The sequence below is a fragment of the Mauremys mutica genome, unplaced genomic scaffold (genome assembly GCF_020497125.1).
Source record: "Mauremys mutica isolate MM-2020 ecotype Southern unplaced genomic scaffold, ASM2049712v1 Super-Scaffold_100033, whole genome shotgun sequence".
Classification (NCBI taxonomy): domain Eukaryota; kingdom Metazoa; phylum Chordata; order Testudines; family Geoemydidae; genus Mauremys; species Mauremys mutica.
In genome coordinates this window covers 8,454,509-8,471,521 of record NW_025423255.1, presented here as the reverse complement: position 1 = coordinate 8,471,521, position 17,013 = coordinate 8,454,509, and positions in this window count along the sequence as shown.

Here is a 17,013-nt window from a genome sequence, read left to right as displayed (position 1 = left end):
CAGAGCCTGGCCGGGCCCGGGGGGCGCTGGGCTCCTGCGGGGGCAGCAGCTCCGAGCCCCCCGCGGGCGCTGCCCCCCCCCCAGGGAGCAGATCCCGGCGCTGCGAGATGCCGGGTCCCCCCCGGGCACTGAGGCAGAGTCACCGCCCGGCCCCGCCCCCGGGGCTCGCTCCCGAACCTGGAGGCTGCAGCTCCGCAGCGGGGCGGGCGGAGCCCGGGGCGGCTCCAGCGGGGCAGGGCCCGGGCCGGGCACGGGGGGGTGTTAATGAAGGGCTCTCCCGCCGCGATCTGCGCATGCCCAGAGCTCCAACGGCACCAACCCTTCTCCGGCCGGGAGAGGCTCCAACGGCCCCGCGCGAGCCTGGCAAAGCCGCAGCGGCCCGCGCGCCTTTGCAACTGGGCTTGGTCGCTTCCCCCGCAACGTCACTTCCGGTCCAGGGAGAGTCAAGAACTACATCTCCCAGCCTGCCCCGGGGCAGCTTCCGCTCTCTCCTGCCCAGGGAAGGGAGGTCCCCGGGTACAGCCAGACCCTCCCCCCACCGCTCATCCTTTCCCCCGGCCCCGCCCCCTCTCCCAGCCGGTGCCTCTTAGACACCCCCCCCCGCCCTTTCCCGGGGAGCGGCAGAGCGGGGGGGGGGCTTGTGACCCCCACGTAATAACCGGCCCCCCCCCAGCCCAACCGCCAGCCCTGACCCCGCCCCCGCAGCAGCGTGTCCACCCCCCGCATGTCCCCGTCCCCCCGCGCTGCAGGGCTGGAGCAGCCCCCGCGCCGCGCTCCCGGCCCCGGCCATGGTCCCCCTGCCCCCGCTGCCGGGCTGGGAGGGTGGGAAGGGGCGGCTCCTCCCCGGGCCTGGCCCCGCCCCCGGGCCCCACGCAGGGGGTGGGACACGCGGGGACCCGCCTCAGCCCGGAGGGGGCAGGAGAGGGGCCGGGGCTCCCCAGGAGAAAAGCGGAGGCAGGAGCTAGTGTAGCAGCTCCCCCCGCCCCAGCCCCTGCATTGGGTGTCAGCTGGATCCCAGCCGCTGCAGCCCGCCCCGGCGAGCGCTGCAGCCCGGGGGGAGAGGCAGGGTTGTGGGGCACGGGAAGGGGCTGGAGCACCTGGGAATGGGGGGGGTTTGAAGGGCACAGGAAGGGGCTGGAGCAGCTGGGAGCCGGGGGTGGGGGAGGTTGCAGGGCACAGGAAGGGGCTGGAGCAGCTGGGAGTGGGGGGCGTTGCAGGGCACAGGAAGGGGCTGGAGCAGCTGGGAGCTGGGGGGGGGGGTTTGCAGGGCACAGGAAGGGGCTGGAGCAGCTGGGAGTGGGGGGCGGGGTTGAAGGGCACAGGAAGGGGCTGGAGCAGCTGGGGGGGGGGAGGTTGCAGGGCACAGGAAGGGGCTGGAGCGGCGGGTGGGGTGGTGGGGGAGGATTGCAGGGCACAGGAAAGCATTAACCCCTCCGTGCCTGGCCGGGGGCGGGGGGGGCTTCTCCGGCTGCAGTGGAGCCAGCTCAGGTAGGGGTAATTGGGGGGTTGCTGGTGGGTTCCTGCTGGAGGGGGAGGGGCAGGAAATACTGAAGAGGTGGCAACTTCTGGGGAGTTAGGGCTGGAGGGGGCAGGGAATACCCTGGGTGAGGAAGGGGAGGGGGACAGAGTGTGACAAACCTGCTGGGACTTGTTAACATGGGCCTAGATCCTCAGAACAAACACTTGGGTGGTGGGGGAGAAAATTCCCTAATTTGTGAAACAGGAAATAGAGAAACCAACCCCCTGGGTAGGGCTGGGAAAACTGACCAGACTTCCAGTGCTGAATCCAGGGGCTGGTGTGACATGGAAAGGGGGCACCCAGCAGGGAGGTGTAGGGAAGATGTCCCAGCCCCTCACATCCAGCTGCTGGCAGTGGGGAGGGTGTTGGGTTCCCCACCATGGGGTTGTATCAGCCTCTGGCTAGTAGGGGTGTGATGGATCTGCTGGGAGAGACAAGGGGTCGCTCTTTGTTCTCTCACCGTGGTGCCCACTAGCTGCTCTCAGGACTGGGGGGCACAAATTTTCTAAACTGAACCAACAGTTCCTGCAGTTTTCAAAAGAGGAGAAAAGCAAAATCTGTGATTTCACACTCAAAGTGTCTGATAAGTGGATAGAAAGTTACCACAGTGACAAGGCCTGTGACTGGGGAATGCCCGCCAGTGCTTGGAGCCAGGACTCTGACACGAGTTGATCAGAGAGAAGAATCATGGTTAGTAGAAGTTCCCACAGCCAGGGGCCCAACAGCTATTCCCTGGGATGCAGGCCCCAGAGTCCCCAGCCAGGGACCCCAGATACTCCTCAAAGCCCCACCGGCCAGGGAATCCCCAACAGACCATGACTGTCAGGTTGGGAATCCCAAAGGGTTCCCCCCACCAAGAGCCCCCAGCAGCCAGGGACCCCCCCAAAAGGGACATCCACTGGGAACTCAGTTCCTCACTGCCTGTCTAGGACCCCCTCCCCACCACCAGGATCTGCCCTGCCGTTTGTCTGGGACCCCCTCCTCCACCCAGCAGGACCTGCTGATGCTTTTCAGTGGGATCCCTCACTCTGCTTCCCTGGCATCCCCTGACCTAGAGCTGGGCCCCCCCCCCCCAGTTCTGTTCATTGGGTATGGCAGCGATGCCAGGAGCCAGCTGGGGAAGCCCAGACAGAGCCCCTGGCACAGCACCAGGCTCCCTCTAACCCCCGTCCCACCTCCCCAAGAGACGCCCACCCCGGCTGTTCTGCAGCCACCAGGCCCCCAGCGATACCCACCTCCAGGACCCACAGCCTCAGGGCTGGGCACATCACAACCACCCCCTGAATCCCCAAATCTCCAGAACCCACCAACCACCCCCAGCCACCCAGAGGCCTCCCCCACCACAATCCCCCTTCAGCTGCTATCTCCCCCCACAGCCCCACCCCCACCCAGCAACACTGTTACCTCACAGTGCCTGAGAAACGGATAGAAAGTGACCACCGCCCCCTGCTGGCCAGTCGCACAGACAGAGGGAGCCCTGCGGGATGCTTCTTTAACAGGAGAATGGAAGGCCTGGAGGGCAAGAAAGGTAAGACACTTCCATGGCCTGTCACTAGCAAATAATGGCCACCCTGGATCCACCCCAGAAGTGGCTGCATCTTAGCACTGCGGGAAGCAACCCCTCCTGAAGAGCATTTGTCATGGGATTTGGGAAACTTCTGGACCCACACTGCACTCAGAGAGACCTCCTCATCCCGTGCCAGCTGGAGAAAAGGATTCAGCCAACTCGCCTGTTATCAGCTGGGAACCACTGATCCCCAAACATGGGGTGGCCTCTGAATTTGATGGGTATTAAACGTGTCTCTGGTCTCTTTCTTCGGCAAACATTTTAACAGAGATAAAGGAGGAAGAAATGATTCTCAAAGGAGACGGGAAAGATGATCTCTGGGCAATTTAACCCCCTGCAACAACCAGGATGGAGAATGACTCAGGGCAACAGGTTCCCTCCAATGAAGAAGTTGCTGGGATTTAGAGACATGGGGAACAGCCCCAAACCGGAGAGGATTTTTAATTGACATTTGATGATGACATAGAAAGAGGGAAAACCTGAGATTTGAGATCAGTGTTCAGAAATGAAAAAGAAAGGGTGGAAATCAGAGGGATTTTTGGATCCATTTTTGTAAATTAGTGAAAGGAAAGTGGAACATCAGAGGGATTTTATATCAGTTGTTGATATGAGGTAAAATCTGAGTGTATTTCACATCAATATTTGATAAACGAATAAAGAGGAAATGGACAACATAAGGACACATTTTGTATCCATAGTCAAGAATCTGAGAAAAGGTGTAAATCTGAGATTTATTTTTTTTAGTAATTTATAAATAGAGACAAGGAAAAACTCAGGGCATAGTCACTTAGAAATAGACAAGTAGAGAGAAAGTGGGGCAAATTTTTAGGGTATTTTATATGAATCTTTGAGATTTGCAGAGAATACATGTCACAAGGTAAGGAATTGATAACAAGAAAATTAATTCATCTACACGAGTTCCAATCAACACTCCTGAGGTGAATTTTGGGGAGGATATTGTGTGTCGAGCCAATGAAGAGTAATACATTTTTGTAACTCTCCTTTGTGCTGCATAAAGTATTTCTTTCCACACAAATTAAAGCCCAATTGTAAGTAAAATATCTTGCTTATAAAAGGTGCCTGTTCCAGAATTCTTTCTCCTACAGGGCTACGGTGCTCTGATTCCTGACCTCTCTCTGGGTGTGACTGGTGTGTAATGCTCACAATACTTCAGAAGAAAAGTTCTCTTATTGCTGAGTGTCATTTGCATCAATAAAAAGTTACTGATTTCCTCAAATCACACGGAATAAAACCCACCACAACATAACGTCAGGCCATTCAGGGAAAAACACCAACCCCCCCCCCCCCCCACACACACACACACACACAGACGGGGCAGTTGTTGATCAGGGATAAGATCTGAGCGGTTCCCACCAGGGTCTGACCGAGGAGCGGGGGGGGGGAAGCGGTGCCGCCCCGCGGGAGCCGGGCACAGGGGTCGATCCGGGCGGGGCCCCGCGCTCGGCCCGGTCCGGCGGCAGCAGCGGAGGCGGGAGAACGGGGCGGGGGGGGGGGGGGTTGGGATGTTTTATATCCGGGTCTGAGAGTTGGGGGGAAAACGGGTCACAGACTCCGCCCCCGGCAGCGGGGAGACAAACCCCCAGGGCGGGGGGGGGGGGCGGGGGCGGGGCGGTGTGAGGGGCCCCGGGGGGGGGATTTTACGGGACGCTCCAGCGCACGCGGGCAGTGATGGTTCCCCCCCCTCACACGGGCCGCAGGGGGGGGGAGGGGGCGGCAGTGGGGGAGGGGCAGGGGCGAGACACGGACACACACTCACCTCCCCCCCCATGGGGGTTTCCCGCCCCCCCGCACCGCTACGGAGGCCGCACCGGGACCCCCCAGCTCCAGGCCCAGCCCAGGGCGGGGGGGGGTCTCGGGCCCAGGTGTCTGTTCCCCGCGCCCCGCTCGGCTCTTACCGGTTCCGCGGCGCGCCGGAAACCTCCCCCCCCCCTGCGGCGGCCGGAAGTGACGCACCCTGCGGGGGACGGGGGGGGGGAGTCACGTGACGGGTCGGGTGTAACGACAGAAACAGCCCCCGCTCCGGATTCGCTCCTTGGGCTGCACGGAGCCTGCGCAGTAACCGCCGCTGTGGCCGCTGCCCGCTCTCTGCCCTCACCGCTCCCGGCGCTTCGCTGCCCGCTCCCCGGGGGGGTGAAAAGCCCCGGGGGGCAAAGCGCAGCGGGGGGGAGGGGCTGCCAGGGACTGAGCGGGGCAGAAATTCACTGGCCGGGGGGGGGGGGTCGAGCTGCTGCAGGGGGCGGCGGGGGGAAATGGGGGGGGGGGAGCCGCTGCCAGACCCTGTGCGGGACAAACCCCCCGTTTGGGGGGGGAGGGGGGAAAAGGGGCCCCTCGGGCCGAGCCCCCCGCTGCGCGCGCAGATCCGGGGGGGGTCGGGCGGGGGGGCACCGGCTGTCTCGGTTCTGCCGCGTGTCAGCCCGGGGGGGGGGCGGGTTCCCGGGGCTCCAGGCACCGCCCCCCCCCGCCTGTCCGAGCCCCGACCCCGCAGCGCCGCTCGGTCTGTGCCAGCGCTGCGGGGCGGCCCCTGCTCCGGCCGGGAGCCCGAGTGCGGGACACACCGGCCAGACCCCCCCGCCCGCCCCCCCCCGGCTCTGCCTCCCGCCCTGGGACTGTGGGAAAGTGTCTGTGTCCGTGTGAAACCCCCGCAGCCCCTTCCCCTGCCACAGCGCCGAGCTGCCACCTCCCCCCCCGAGCCCGCGTGTCCGCACCCCCCCTGCACCCCCATCCCCTGCCCCAGCTCAGAGCCTGCCCCCCTCACTCACCCTCCCCATAGCCTGCAACCCTCCCGCCCCCCAACTCCCCCCCCGAGCCCGTGTGTCCGCACCCCATCCCCTGCCCCAGCTCAGAGCCTGCCCCCCTCACTCACCCTCCCCACAGCCTGCAACCCTCCTGCCCCCCAACTCCCCCCCTGAGCCCGCGTGTCCGCACCCCCCTGCACCCCCATCCCCTGCCCCAGCTCAGAGCCTGCCCCCCCCCTCAACCTCCCCATAGCCTGCAACCCCCCCGCCCCCCAACTCCCCTCCCGAGCCCGCGTGTCCGCACCCCCCCTGCACCCCCATCCCCCGCCCCAGCTCAGAGCCTGCCCCCCTCACTCAACCTCCCCATAGCCTGCAACCCTCCCGCCCCCCAACTCCCCCCCGAGCCCGCGTGTCCGCACCCCCCTGCACCCCCATCCCCTGCCCCAGCTCAGAGCCTGCCCCCCTCACTCACCCTCCCCACAGCCTGCAACCCTCCCGCCCCCCAACTCCCCCCCAGAGCCCGCGTGTCCGCACCCCCCCTGCACCCCCATCCCCTGCCCCAGCTCAGAGCCTGCCCCCCTCACTCAACCTCCCCATAGCCTGCAACCCTCCCGCCCCCCAACTCCCCCCCGAGCCCGCATGTCCACACCCCAATCCCCTGCCCCTGCTCAGAGCCTGCACCCCTCACTCAACCTCCCCATAGCCTGCAACCCTCCCGCCCCCCAACTCCCTCCCAGAGCCTGCGTGTCCGCACCCCAATCCCCTGCCCCTGCTCAGAGCCTGCACCCCTCACTCAGCCTCCCCATAGCCTGCACCCCTCCTGCCCCCCAACTCCCCCCCGAGCCCGCACCCCAATCCCCTGCCCCTGCTCAGAGCCTGCACCCCTCACTCAACCTCCCCATAGCCTGCAACCCTCCCGCCCCCCAACTCCCTCCCAGAGCCCGCGTGTCCGCACCCCCTGCACCCCCATCCCCTGCCCCAGCTCAGAGCCTGCCCCCCTCACTCAACCTCCCCATAGCCTGCAACCCTCCCGCCCCCCAACTCCCCCCCAGAGCCCGCGTGTCCGCACCCCCCCTGCACCCCCATCCCCTGCCCCAGCTCAGAGCCTGCACCCCTCACTCAACCTCCCCATAGCCTGCAACCCCCCTGCCCCCCAACTCCCTTCCAGAGCCTGCACCCCAAACAGGGCTGGATTAACCTTTTGTGGGCCCGGTGCTAAACATATTTGTGGGTCCCCCTCGGGGAAATGGGGACATGGGGCAGGGGGGCAGAGTCCTCAGAGCGAGGGGCTCGCCGGGGGCAATGGATGATGAGTCATGGCACGGCAGGGACAGCCCAACTCCACCCAGCCCAGTACAAGGGCCCTGTTTATAAACCGGGAGCTGCCAGACCCACGCTGTCCAGACCCCCCACACTTCCCAACACACACACCGATCTCCCCCACTGACAGCCCCCCAACACACACAGATCTCCCCACCCCACAGTGCCCAGCACCCCCCAGACCCACTAGAGACCTACTCTCCCACACCCTAACCCCCAGCCACAGTAGCCGGCCCTGATGGGAGGTGACTGTGTCTGCCAGGCTGAGATGGCAGCGCAGCCAGAGCTGGTCCTGGGGCAGGAGAACTCCGGCCCCTTGGGAGTGGTGGAAGCAGCCAGGCTAGAGCAGGAGCAGAGCCTACCCGGGCAAGGCTCCCTCAGGACCTAGCTGAGCCTCCCCCCACCCCCGCCACTGTCCCCTGTGAGTGGCTGAGACTGGCCCAGCCTCTGCACCAGTCCCAGGTGGCTCTTCCCCCAGGGAGGCAGGTGGGGCCACACAGGTCCCAGGCAGTGGAGACAGCTCAGAGCTGGAGCAGTGCTGGGGAGTGGGGCAGATCCCTGAGACGTGACTCCCGAGATCCCACCCAGCCCACCCACATCCATTGGCCCCGTGGCCAGCAGCCCTGCTGAGCACACACCTCTCTCTCTCCCTGCTTTCCTATCACCAGTTATGTTACTACAGGAATGAAATTGAGACATCCCGTAAAACAGCTAGTTCCACATTGTTCTTCAAACCTCAGATCATTGAAATGCAGCTTTGCATTTGAGATACTATATGACTGTAGTACACTTTGCACTGCCTGCATCTACGCTGACATCAGGAGAGGAGAAGAGGACAAGACTGTCCCTAGCATATGTGATTTTAAAGAAAGGTGAGACACACCCACCCACTATCAATACAACAAGAAGGGAGAACAGTAGCTGGTGCCAAGAGAGAAGGTGCAATGAAACCCTTCTGTACCCACAACTGATGTCTGAAAAGCATCAGTCACTCTGCAGATCAAAGAAAGAAAGAGCAGCCAGTTTCAGACAGATAGGATCCTTATGACCTATATAGGAGAAGTGCACTTCCCTATAGCAGTTTCCCAACATAGTTTTCTTGTGGATTTATTTATGAAGCAAAAATTAAGATTAGGAGTCTGATTTAAATTATGTACATTTTCAGTGTTAGTTAAGTATGAAACTATTGCAGCTACTTTTATTTTACTCCTGCCTTCATAAAAAGCTACTGAGTTATAACAGATAATTACAAAGACTAAAGTACATGCTTTACTATAATTAGGACCGGGCAACCCAAGATGAAAACTACACCGTGGAAGAGTCCTACAACCAGGTATTGGAGGCCAATCCCTTTATCAATGGAATCCTCAACCAAAATATGAGGAAGGAGAAGAGTCACCCTCAAACTTTTGACAATAGCTCAAGGTCAGATACCAAGAAGACCAGCACCATTCGTATTCTGGTTTTGGATAAAATACTTGATCTTGCCTACATCATAGAAACCTTCCTCTCTCCAAGTCTACACCCCACTACACCCTTTAGCAATAAAGTAACCATTAAACAAGTTCTGAATCAGGCGTCTTTCTTCCCAATTTAGTTTTAACAATAAAGCTGCAGCGTAAGTAGCTATGGGAGATGACAGTGCAACTACTGGGTATTGGTGGGAGAAAAGTGTGCTAGTAATGTCCTGGATATACTGGCAGGGCTGGCTTTAGGCCAATTCAACCAATTCCCCTGAATCGGGCCCTGCCCCTAAGAGGGTCCCGCGCCCAAGCCCCGGTTCGGTGTATTGGCAAGAGTCAGTGCACTGTACCGGGGTGGCCCGGCTTCTCCAGGGGACAATTTAAAGGGCCTGGGGGCCCTTTAAATTGCCATCACAGCCACACTGCTGGAGCCCTGGGGTAGGGCTGTGGGGATCTGTGGACTACTTAAAAAGTCCGTGGCTCCCATTGCTTCTATCGCCCCAGCCCTTTAAATAGCCACTGGAGCCCAGCCGCTTCCCCAGGGCTCCGGCAGCTGTGTACATGGCCAGGGCTGTGGAAGCAGGGGAGCCCCAGGCGGCTGCTGCTACCCTGGTGGGGGAGGGAGGAGGAGGAGGGAGCACTTACCATACCGGGTGGTCTGTACCCCCTGTACCCGCACCCCCTGCCCTGTCTCCATGTGAGCTAGTCAATGGGAGAGGCTGGCAAGGGGGAGGTACTAGCACCGCATGAGGAATATTCAACGTCATTTAAATATAGTCAGAAGTAAAATTTCATTGCTCGGTGCTGCAGAACAGTCAAAGTTTCCAGCAGATGGGACTGCAGCTGGGGGGGTGGGGATTCCATTTGAAAACTTGAAAGAGGTAAACAATGAACAGAAAACCACCCAGACATTGAATAGTAACAGTAACAAAGGACAGTCAAATAGCAAGAAACGAACAGAAAAAAATAACATGAAGAGACTAAAAAAAAATCTAGAAAAGAAATCAAAGACATTGAAAAAAAATGTCACCGCAGAGCTGGTGGGGCAGGGCTGGACTGGCAGGGGGCTGTGGGTCGGGAGTGAGGGGCTGGGAGAAGCACATTGTCCTAAGCCCTGCCCACCCCCTCACAGATAGATGTCTAAATCTGGGTTGCAGGGGGGTGGCTGTCTCTGCTTAGCACTCCACAAATGGGAACCCAGCCCCTGCCGTCAGGTGACTCAGGTGTCTAAGGCGTTTCTTGGACTGGAGGTAGGCAGCTGCCTCACGCCACACAAACTGGCGGTAGGGGGAGAAGGAAGAGGTGGGGTTGGTCACATCAGCTGCTTTATAACGTTTAGCCCCACGGTTCACGCACTCCCCTGGGCTGTGTGAGACCCGGGTTCAGTTCCCCCTGGCTGGAAGAGATGATGAACGTGAATACCAACCTCAGGCCAAACAGCTACAAACTACTCAACCTTATATGCTGCTTCCATGACACCATGTATCAGCGGGTGCCAACTCATCCGATCCCTTTCCTGTAGCCCACAGGGTAAGCAGAGCTGTGTGCCTGCCAGGGACGGCTCCAGACCCCAGCGCGGCAAGCGCGCGCGTGGGGCGGCATTTGCCGGCAGGGGCGGCAGGCGGGTCCAGCGCACCTTCCGCAGTCATGCCTGCGGAAGCTCCACTGGAGCCGCGGGACCAGCGAACCCTCCGCAGTCATGCCCGCGGGAGGTCCAGCCGAGCCGCGCGACCAGCGAACCGTCCACAGTCATGCCCGCGGGAGGTCCAGCCGAGCCGCGCGACCAGCGAACCGTCCACAGTCATGCCCGCGGGAGGTCCGCTGCTCCCGGGGTTCTGGTGCACCTCCCGCGCATGACTGCTTGGGGCGACCAAATTCGTAGAGCCGCCCCTGGTGCTTGCCCCTATATTATTTACTTGGTTCCAGGCTGGAGTGCTAGAAGTCGCTGCGTGTGCTACCATACAGGTGTCCAGTGCTGGATGAAACTTCTGGGGGCCTGGCACCAAACGTGTGTGGGCCCCCATGAGGAATAAATGTAAAAGACAGGAGATCGACACAGGGCTTGTCTGACACAGCATCCGGGTGCACTGGTTTTATTTCCAATATTTGAAGTTTAAGTTGCAGGTGGAGGTGGCTGCCACTAGGGTACCAGCAGTGGTAGCCCGAGGGGAAAAAAAGATATGCACACAAGTGGATATAAAGTAAATTATAAAAGAAAACAGAGAAAATAAAACACAGCTAACAAAAGCCAGAGCACCCAAAAATACTAGCCATGTGCTGCTCCCACTAAAAAGGCCCATTCCCACTATCTCACCATTCACATTTCTCATAGGAACCACCAGGGCTTGTATTACATTTTGATATGAAATTGGGGTGAATTTAAAACTATTTAAAATATTGTAAAAATAAAAAACATCAAAATTTTAATACATTTTACTGACCGTATAATTAGTCATACTAGACTTGCTTGTCCTCCCCCCAAGGCCGAGAGGCACACAGACTGGGATCAGGACCAGCTGTGCCCCCAAAAGACCAGGCCAACCCTCCAAATCAGACCAGAGCCACATCCCTCCCCCAGAACAACCCCCTGGAACTGGACCACTTTGAATCAGGCTCTAAGACACCATAAACTGTAGGGCCTACCTAAGACAAAAATACCATTTCTCATTCTTTTTTCTTTGTTTTTTGAAAAGTAAACGTAAGAGTGGCCAGGCTAGGTCAGACCAAAGGTCCATCTAGCCCAGTATCCTGTCTGCCGATGAAGTGGGCTGTAACCCAGGAAAGCTTATGCTACAATAAATTTGTTAGTCTCCAAGGTGCCACAAGTCCTCCTGTTCTTTTTGCGGATACAGACTAACACGGCTGCTACTCTGAAACCTGTCTTCCAACAGTGGCCAATGCCCGGTGCCCCAGAGGGAATGAACAGAACAGGTAACCATCAAGTGATCCATCCCCTGTCACCCATTCCCAGCTTCTGGCAAACAGAGGCTAGGGACACCATCCCTGTCCAGCCTGGCTAATAGCCCCTAAGGGACCTGACCTCCATACACTTATCTAGTTCTTTTTAACCCTTTTATAATGTTGGCCTTCACAACATCCTGTGGCGAGGAGTTCCACAGGTTGACTGTGTGTTGTATGAAGAAATACTGCCTTTGGTTTGTTTTAAACCTGCTGCCTCTTCATTTGATTTGGTGACCCCTAGTTCTTGTGTTAGAAGAAGTAGTAAACACCACTTCTGTATCTACTTTCTCTACACCAGACATGATTTTATAGACCTCTCTCATCTCCCCCACCCTGTACATCTTGTGAACTGGGCTTTTCCCTCCCTGCTGCTGCAGCCTCCTTCCCATCCTTGGGCACAGCACCCACACACCCCTCTGCCCCTGCAGCCAGCTCCCCCCTCTAGGGCTGCTTGGTTGCCAATATTCCTGATGCTGGGAACTGAGAGGGGAGGGGATGGCAGGAGAAAGGCAGGTAATGCCCTTCCCCCGCAGGAGAAAGGCCTGGGGGCTGATCAGTGCTGGGAGGGGACAGTCTCTGCTGCGGGTGTCACTGTCCGGCACAGAGACTCCCTCCAGCCTGAGCTGCGACTGGGCAGATTATCAGGGGACACCTATTTGTGCCCCCTTTATTGTTTTCAGGGTTGAAATAAGGGCGGAGAACCCCAGAGAAGGTGTCAGTGAAAGTGAAGAGATGGGACTTGTGTGACGTTATTGATATAAATTGGGACAATATAGAACATGGGTTGCAACCAAGGTCCTGTAGTGGCACCAAATCTTGGGTAAAGGGGGTCATATAAGGTGTCTAAGACCAGGATATGGGGTGCTGGTTATAATTATGCTGTCTGTATGTCTGTATCATTTTTAGTTGAAGTTATGAATGTTGGCTCTATGCTGTCTGTATTTCAAGTTTGTGCTGTGCTTCTGGGGAAAGCCTCCCAGACAAGCTGGTATTAGCCCTGCCTAGCCAGCTTGATGGCCCATTAAGGACCATCAGCTACACAACTGACCCATGGAGAGAAGGCAGACACACCTTGTAACTCAGCAAGGTATGCAGAGACTTGTCCATGTGACTGCAGACTCCATTTTGTTGTGATTTTCCACAATAAGAACAAAGAGGTTCTTACACCTGGAAAAGCCTATATAAGGCTGATGCATCATCTCCATCTTGTCTTCAATCCTGCTTTCCTCTGGAGGGACTTTGCTACAACCTGAAGCTCTGCACAAAGGACTGAGGACCCATCCCAGCGGGGGATGGTCCAGAGACTTAATTTGAACCTGCAGTTTACTCCATCACTGCTACAAGCCTGAACTAAGAACTTTGCCATTACTGTATGTAATTGATTCCATTCAACCAACTCTACCTTTTTCCCTTTGTAAATAAACCTTTAGATTTTAGATTCTAAAGGATTGGCAACAGCGTGATTTGTGGGTAAGATCTGATGTGTATATTGACCTGGGTCTGGGGCTTGGTCCTTTGGGATCGAGAGAACCTTTTCCTTTTATTGGGGTGTTGGTTTTCATAACCATTTATCCCCAGGACGAGTGCACTGGTGGTGATACTGGGAGACTGGAGTGTCTAAGGAAATTGCTTGTGTGACTTGTGGTTAGCCAGTGGGGTGAGACCAAAGTCCTTTTTGTCTGGCTGGTTTGGTTTGCCTTAGAGGTGGAAAAACCCCAGCCTAGGGCTGTGACTGCCCTGTTTGAGCAATTGGTCCTAATTTGGCACTCTCAGTTGGGTCCCGCCAGAACCGCATTGTCACAGTGGCGTAGTCGTACTTGGATCCACAGAACCAGGTCAATTAAGCTTTGGGTCAGAACCCCACGCTATCCAAATTTGAAATTTGGGATTGAGAGTTTGGCTGGTTAAAGATCAGTGACCATGAGAGACAGCATGCGGTCTGAATATGAGCTAAAACTGGCAGAAATTCGAATGGAAGAGAAGCAAGTCTTGGCCCGGCTGGAGAAAGAGGCGGCCGAGAGAAAGAAAGAGGCTGCTAAGAGAGAAGAAAAAGCTCGTAAGAGACGTCTGGAGCTGCTAGCTGCTGAGGAGGAGACTCACAAGATGCAGCAGGAGACTCACAAGATGCAACAAGAAACTGCTAGACTCCAGCTCCAAGTCAAAAAAGCAATGGAAGAAAAGCAGAGACTGTATCCTCTGGAAAATCCAGTTTATAACTGTGTTGATATGTGGTATTACTCTGGGCAGTTTTCTGTGTTTAACCCGTTTTGCTATGGCTATGGAGAGGGGGATTCTAACCTGGTGGGAAATAGCTGTTTGTCTGTGCAAGAAAGCAGTGTGTCTGTGAGTGAAGTTTCTGAATGTCTGTCTGATGTCTCAGAAGTGAATCTGAAGTTAGATCAAGAGCAGAAAGATCTCATGGACGAGGAAAATGTTTCTCAGGAGCAGATTAAAGTAGATGGTCAGGTTAAAGCCCTAACTGAGGAAGGAGAGGGTAAATTTGTAATGGGTAATGAATTGTTGGCTAGTGCAGCGTGTAAAAGTGAACCTGAAATGGGTAACTGTGATTTGCTGGAAGTAGCTCAGTGTAGTGAAAAAAGCAGCAGCTTATCTGTTGGGAGTGGCGATGTGCCTGGTAGGGAAAGTTTGGAGGAGCCTAGGCAGCCTTGTGAGCTGACGGCTTTGTCTAATCAGCAGTTTGGGAAGGGAGGGATAGTGGAAAATGAGTGTCCCTGTCCCTTACCTGTTTCCTGTGTGGAGAAATGTGACAGTGAAGGGAATGTGCCTGTCTCTGTCAGGGGTATTGACTTGCCTATGAAGGAAGCTATCTCGGTCTCCAAGCAGTTGTCTGTGAACAGCCATGTGTGCTGGGACAAGGGAAATGGGATCCCAAGCTGTGTGTCTGGTGAAGGAGAACGTGTCTCCGGCTCTTCTGTGTCTGTGGAGCAGACAGAAGGTGCCTTTCAGCCTGTGATGGTTGAGGGTGAGTCAGTTGTCTCGGAGTTGGTTGTAAATACAGCTAAGGCCCAGGAAGGGAATGGTCCTAAGTTTGTGTCTGCTGGGGAGAATGGCACTGTAACTAGGTTGCATCCAGTTAGTGTCTTAGCAAAATCCCAGAGAGAACAGACAATTCTGGTGCTTGTAGTTTGCCAGTTGCTAATGTGTGGTTGGAAAAGGGTGTAGCAACTCTGTCTGATCAGGGTGATATCCTAGCCAGGGCACAAGGGGAGCAAAAAGGTGATTTAATTGTGTTACCTACTGACAGTTTGACAACTTGTAGCAAGAAGGAAAAGATTCCTGAACTGGTTCATGGCCAAGGAAAGGAGAGTGCTTCTAACCAGTTATCTAGAAAGTCTATACGTTTGCCTGAAAGGGGATGGTGTAGAGATCTGCCTGATGGGCCTGAGGTGATTATGAATGTAAGTAAAACCCAGAAAGAATCTGTGGTTGCTCAGGAAAGTGTTCCTTTAAAGCAAGCCCTAGGTGAAGCAGGGAAGGGCAGAATTTCTGTGAGGGGTGAATTGCTGCTTAGAAAAGCTCCTGGGGAAAGGAATCCTCATAGTAGCCTGTGCACGCAGTTTACTGCAACTGAAGGGTGTGAAAGTGATTTAATCAAGAAAGTTTTAGTGCCTAACAGCCAGAAATTTTCTGTTGTGAATGGGTCCACTGACTTTCCTTTTGAGAGATCCAGTGTGGGCAGCTTTGAAAAGGTCTTTGAAAAGGTGAGCAGCCCTATAACCACGAGGCTGTGTGTGGCCAGCTTGTTGGGAAGACAATGGTGTTGGAACAGGAATGTCTCCATGCTGATTCTGTGAGTGAGCAGTCTGTGCTTCAGAGTCTGAGGACAGATTCAGTTACTGGTGTTTCAGAGCAGAACAGTTTTATGGCTAAACGCTTAAGGATGCAGGGTAGAGCAAGCCAGCTCTCACCCTCAGACTATTTGGATTGGTGTGGTATCTCTGTAAAACAAAGTCCAGCCTTGGAATGGGTAGCAGCTGAAAATCTAAACGCTAGTGTCTGTGTTGATGCGAATTACTTGGCTGGCAGGGAGAAGAAAGACTTGCTAATAGCTGTTAGCACAGAGAGCCCACCCCAGCAGCCAGTAAATTCTGTTAAGCAAGAAAAATCAGGGTTTAATCCTGAGGGACAAGAAGGAAAGAGAAGACTGAATCTTCCAAAGGGAAGCCACAGGTTAACCCTAAAATGCCCAAACTCCAATGGTATTGAGCCAAGGGTGTGGCATGACAAACATGATTGTAAATGGACACTTGCAATGAATTTGTTGTTATTGCTAATGCTAATTTTTGTAACTAATATGTTGCTATTGCCAAGAACTGTAACAATGTACAATGGGCCTAATCTTTTGGAAAATCCCTTGAACATGTTGAAAGGAATACATGAAAACACACTTTATGTTAAAGGGCCTTGCTATACTGATGTTTCACAGTTAATGCCTGTAAACAGTATTGGAACTTTTCACAGGGGAAAATACATTCCAGACCTGATGTGCTGTATGAAAGGGGAAACTGAGGCACACTATCATATTGCTTTCATGGCTAAATGCCAAGATTCCTGTACTATGAACAACATCAATATCTACATTGGTTTAATGTTAATTGGGTTCAAAACATTGGCCAAAGCTGGTATGGATAAAGTAGCTGTTTTCTTTAGCTCTTGGCAAGATCACATGAAACATACAGGAACCATGCTGCAAAAGCTAACCAAGTTATACCTTGAGTTTGTAAAGAGATTCATTCATGTTATTGAACATGACTTTGATAAACCATTTTGGTTGTACACTGGTATGGCCTCTAGCCCAACACTAGCTGTAGTGAGACAGACCCAAGGAGGGGGGCTCTTGGGATGCAGTCAGCGATGTTTTGTCATCCCTTCCTGCATCAATTTTGCGTTGGGGGTGTGACGTTATTGATATAAATTGGGACCATATAGAACATGGGTTGCAACCAAGGTCCTGTAGTGGCACCAAATCTTGGGTAAAGGGGGTCATATAAGGTGTCTAAGACCAGGATATGGGGTGCTGGTTATAATTATGCTGTCTGTATCATTTTTAGTTGAAGTTATGAATGTTGGCTCTATGCTGTCTGTATTTCAAGTTTGTGCTGTGCTTCTGGGGAAAGCCTCCCAGACAAGCTGGTATTAGCCCTGCCTAGCCAGCTTGATGGCCCATTAAGGACCATCAGCTACACAATTGACCCATGGAGAGAAGGCAGACACACCTTGTAACTCAGCAAGGTATGCAGAGACTTGTCCATGTGACTGCAGACTCCATTTTGTTGTGATTTTCCACAGTAAGAACAAAGAGGTTCTTACACCTGGAAAAGCCTATATAAGGCTGATGCATCATCTCCATCTTGTCTTCAATCCTGCTTCTTTCCTCTGGAGGAACTTTGCTACAACCTGAAGCTC